At 30.9% G+C, this 4653-nt stretch overlaps 1 pseudogene; it reads right to left on the reverse strand.

Moving 5' to 3' along the window:
• Nucleotides 1–968: 968 nt before the first annotated feature.
• LOC111777724 lies at nt 969–2208 on the reverse strand (annotated as a pseudogene).
• Nucleotides 2209–4653: the final 2445 nt, after the last annotated feature.

Raw genomic sequence — 4653 nt, forward strand, 5'->3', positions numbered from 1 at the left:
AATGAAATACAAATAGAAGAAAAAGATGAAATACATTGGTTATAGCTCCAAATCTGCGGAGCACGAGGGGAAGATAGGAAATTAAGAGAAAAAAAAAGGGAAGAAGAAAGAGAATAAATAAAGAGCTTACAATTTAAAAAATATATATCTACTCTTTCTTTTATTTTGTTTGGCATCTTTTTTATTTTATTTTGTGTTGGCCTTTTCTTTTAAATAGCATGTTTTAAAAAATGCTATCTTCAAAAGTTATAAAAAAGGTGATTTGTTGTAGTGGTTGATCTAGTGTACAAGAATGAGTTGATGTTTGTTAATACTATGATAAATTCTGAGCCAAGTAAAGGCGTCTTAGTGGACTCGAGTGCTTTTCACAACTTCATCTCTAACCAAGAGGCCTGCAAATTGAGACTAAAGATAGTGAAAAATTTTGGAAAAGTGAAAGTTGTTAATTTAGAGGCTTTACCTATAGTTGAATCCTATAAGAAAGTCAAGAGAAATGGATCTGATTGTGGTTCATATGTACGACTTCGACATAGTACTTGGAACAGACTTTCTTCTTGAACATAAACTCATCCAATACGACTAGCTATATGTATCTGATTACTGATTGCAATTCCATTGTAATCCTTGAAAGTATCAAACAATAGAGTTGTTAGGAACGAACACTTCATTCATGCAGCGAAAGCGGTGGAATCGATTTTTCTTTTACATAGAATTAAACAACGATATTAAATTTTAATTTGAACACTTTAAATATTATTGAATAATATATTTTTGAAGGACGAGTTTGAACATTCAGTGGACTAGTTTTTGGTGTATTACAACGATATTGTTGTATTATAGCACTACGATTAAGGAACACAAAATACACTTAAACCTAGTATTTGAAAAGCTTAGACCGAACTAGTTGTACATTAAAAGAAAGTAATGTACTTTATTACAAGGCAGTATCAACTTCCTTGGATACGTCATCAGATGGGTTGCATGGAAATGTGTTGAATAAGTAGAGATATTACACCATCGTTTATTTTTTGGCACCCTGTGCCATGTCCATCTCCATATTGATACATGCATTGTCCCATTTTAGCCAGATTTTTAGCTATCTCGATGAACACATGAGGAAATATTGAATTCTCGACCTCAACCGTATTTATCTTTTTCCATGTCTCATCAATCAAACTCTTTATATGTTCACGAGCATTGTTCTCTGAAGCTCCTGTATCATTCATATAACATTGTATTGATTTTGGAACATCACCTCTTTCTAATTCAACCTGAATAAAATATTCATCCTAAAATCTTGTTAATAAATAAACGTTCCAAAATGTTAAATTGAATAATCAATATGGAATTTCATTGATTCGAAGATGCTTATCTACAAGTATATATAGGTTTTAATTATTTTAATAAAAAAATGTTTACTTTTAGTAATGATAACAAGATTTATCGTTCACACACCGTTGATGTTCCAAGATCATTAGCAAGTCGCAAAATTAAGGAAGAATAACGAATTATATCAATATGTTCTTCCAAGCTCTCCATGTCTTAGAGTATTGGAGATGTCACGAAAACATATGAATGAACTAATATAACTGATCCTCCTATTGAAATCCATGGGTTATTTAGATATTCTTCCAAGGTTGGTTTATAGCCGGTGTGATACCACTTAGCCTCCAACATATAAGATTTGCACAAATCTACCCACGGAAAAGTTAATTTGCTACAAAGTAAATTACATTATAATTTTAAATCTTAAAAAAGTTTATCATAATCAAGTTCTTACCCTTTTCTTAAGGTATTGGATCACATTAGTACCTTTGTCTCTTAAGCCATTTCATTTATAGAATTATGGAGACTAAAAAAACTAAAAAAACATATTTTCATATAGTCACACCCAAAATTATAATGCAAAAGAGTTAAATATTTATATAATTTTCAATTAAAACTGTTATAGAATATAAGACCTCATATATTTTAATAATATTTTATTTAATTTTTAAAATTTTAAGAACTAATTTATTATTAAAATTTAAACTAAATTGTTACTTTCTTCTAAGAGATCAAAAGAATAGTTTCTAAAGTTTTCTTTAAAATCATCAAGTAAACAAATGATTGCCGCTTCGATAAAGAGCTCGAGTTCATCTAATGTGTCATATATATATCATAAATGTCATCTATTGTCGTTGTTATTGCACCAACTTTTGTACACATTCTTCTAAAATATGAGAGCTCAGATTCAAATCCTATACCCACCGATCAAAAGAAATTTTCCATCAATCTATCTCTTGCAAAGCTCAACTTTTCGCTAAATCTAGTGCTTCCCACCACCTAATTTGTATGTTTAGTTAGCAAAAGTATTAATGTAATTTAATGCTCTAAATAGGTTTCTAATAGTCATACTTTGACACATATTTTAGATCTTTTTAATGAATAGATTGCACTTGATTGAAATCTAATTTAGCAATTTCGAGAAGAATAGGGCACATCTCTTCCAAAACCAAAATTTTCCCCACACATAGGATGTCCTCCCCAGCACATAGGTTATCCTCTCCTCGTGCTCAATTAAGTCAATTTAAGTATGTTTCACATGGTTTATTTAATATGTGGTGGTTATTGCTTATACGTTTCTTTCTTCAAAGAGAACCTTAACTACTACACTAATAATTTTGAAATATAGTGTGTGGACGGGTAATCTAACGACCCTATATTTTTTACTTAACCTAAGGTCACTAAAATACACATATTATAAATATTTAATGTGGAATTAACTCTATAATAAATTTAATCTTCAACTTTGCATACTTACTGTTTTTGAATAAACGTAATACAAAAGAAATAAAACGAAATAAACAATAAAAATGATGCTACTAAATGGAAATTCAATTAACCTATACTAACCTATAGTCTACTAAAATTAAATGCGAATTGCCATAGTCTCGCAGTTTGCGATACCACCGTCAGCCTTACATATATGCCTTGCCTTTACCTGAAAAGTATAGTAGCACGTGGCTTGAGTATTTAAAAGTACGTAGTAAGCGACCCCTATCGAATTTATAATGCAACGTCGACTTCCTTCATAAAACATGGGCAAAATATCTCAAATATCAACCTACTAAAAATTCAAGAGGTAATTCCAAAAACTCCTCTCAGATTTGAAAGAAAATTGAAATCAAGATTTTAAAAACTATACCTTACATTTTTCTTTGATTCTTGACGAAATTGAGTGATTCAAAAGCTCAAAATGGTTCCTCTAATGTCCTTGAACATTTCTTGCGAAGAAACTCCAGTGAAATTCCAACTCCAAACAGCTGTTTGAAGTGGATTCTAATTTTCTGTCTCTTGACTCTTTATCAAGAGCTCTAAACCCCAATTTATTTTTTTTCTCTTTCTTTTTCTTTCTTTTTCTACCTCACTCTTATAACCCCTAAAGTGAAGGTAATCAACTTCAATAAGAATAAGTAACCCATATGAGACCTAAAGGCTCCAAGGAAATGAATTATGGGATTTAAAAAAAGATAAGGGGTTGAGCAAGTCACAATAATTTGGAAAAGAATTGAGAAAGGAAGAAGAAGAATTTCAAAATTTTAATTTGGTAAAGTAAGTCATTTTTCTAATTTGTAAGGATCTTTCCAAAATTTTAATTTCTTATATGGAAGGAATTTCAAAATTCTGAACCGTCCATCCTTAAGAAATCATCGGTATCTTCCCATCTAACCGTTGGATTGAACTGAAATTTAGGTATCTTCACATCCAACGGTTGGATTGAGCTGAAATTTGAATATGTTTAACAAGACTCGACACTTGTTAGATCCAACGGTTGAAATTAAAACCTAACGTTGCAAATTTTCAAAATGTCAAACCTAAATATTTAAAATTTTGGATATGTCTAAAGCAAATTTTCAAATTGTTTAAAAATTAAAAGAGAAAATTTACCACGATTCTCGAACAATCAATGTCTATGCAAGCTTCATCTATAAACAAGAAGTTCTAGGCAATGTTTGTAGACAAGAATCGAGTGATGAGGATTCCTAAAACTCGAGTTTGAAGCTTTTTATATTGTGAGTTTTTCTTCCTCGGATTTCTTCTAAATTCGAGGACTATAATTAATTATTTTCTCTTCTACCAACCCCTAAACTTTCCATATGGGTTTTCCAAAATGTTTCGAGAAGGAATTGAGCCCTAAAAAGCTCTAGAATAGGTTGCCCAACAAAAAGTTTCTAGACTTATTCCGGCGAGAAACATGTTCTTCGGAAATTTTTTGAAGGTTATAACTCGAGCTACAGATCACGACAAGGTATAACATTGCTCTCTACTTCGTCTCTGTAACTTCATCTAAACTTTTGGTGAAGAAATCGAGCCCATCCAAAGTCTATATAAAGTTGTACAAGGGCAAAATTAGAGGTATATGACAAGGAAAAAATGTGATTTTTTCCAGCAACCAAGGAAGAAGATAAGTCCAAAGTCAAAGATAAAACTTTGACCAATAAAAGTCAAATGTAACCATATGTTCACCTTTCTACACTTTTTAATCAATTTGGACCCCTTCTAGAACGGTTCTCATGAATTTCTTTGTGGTTCGTGAAACGATACCCAAAGATAAATCTAATAAATAAAATTTGGAGTAATTTAGATACTGCAAACTTTAGAACGAAGGTC

This window comes from Cucurbita pepo, chromosome LG16 (assembly GCF_002806865.2).
Source record: "Cucurbita pepo subsp. pepo cultivar mu-cu-16 chromosome LG16, ASM280686v2, whole genome shotgun sequence".
NCBI classification, from domain to species: domain Eukaryota; kingdom Viridiplantae; phylum Streptophyta; class Magnoliopsida; order Cucurbitales; family Cucurbitaceae; genus Cucurbita; species Cucurbita pepo.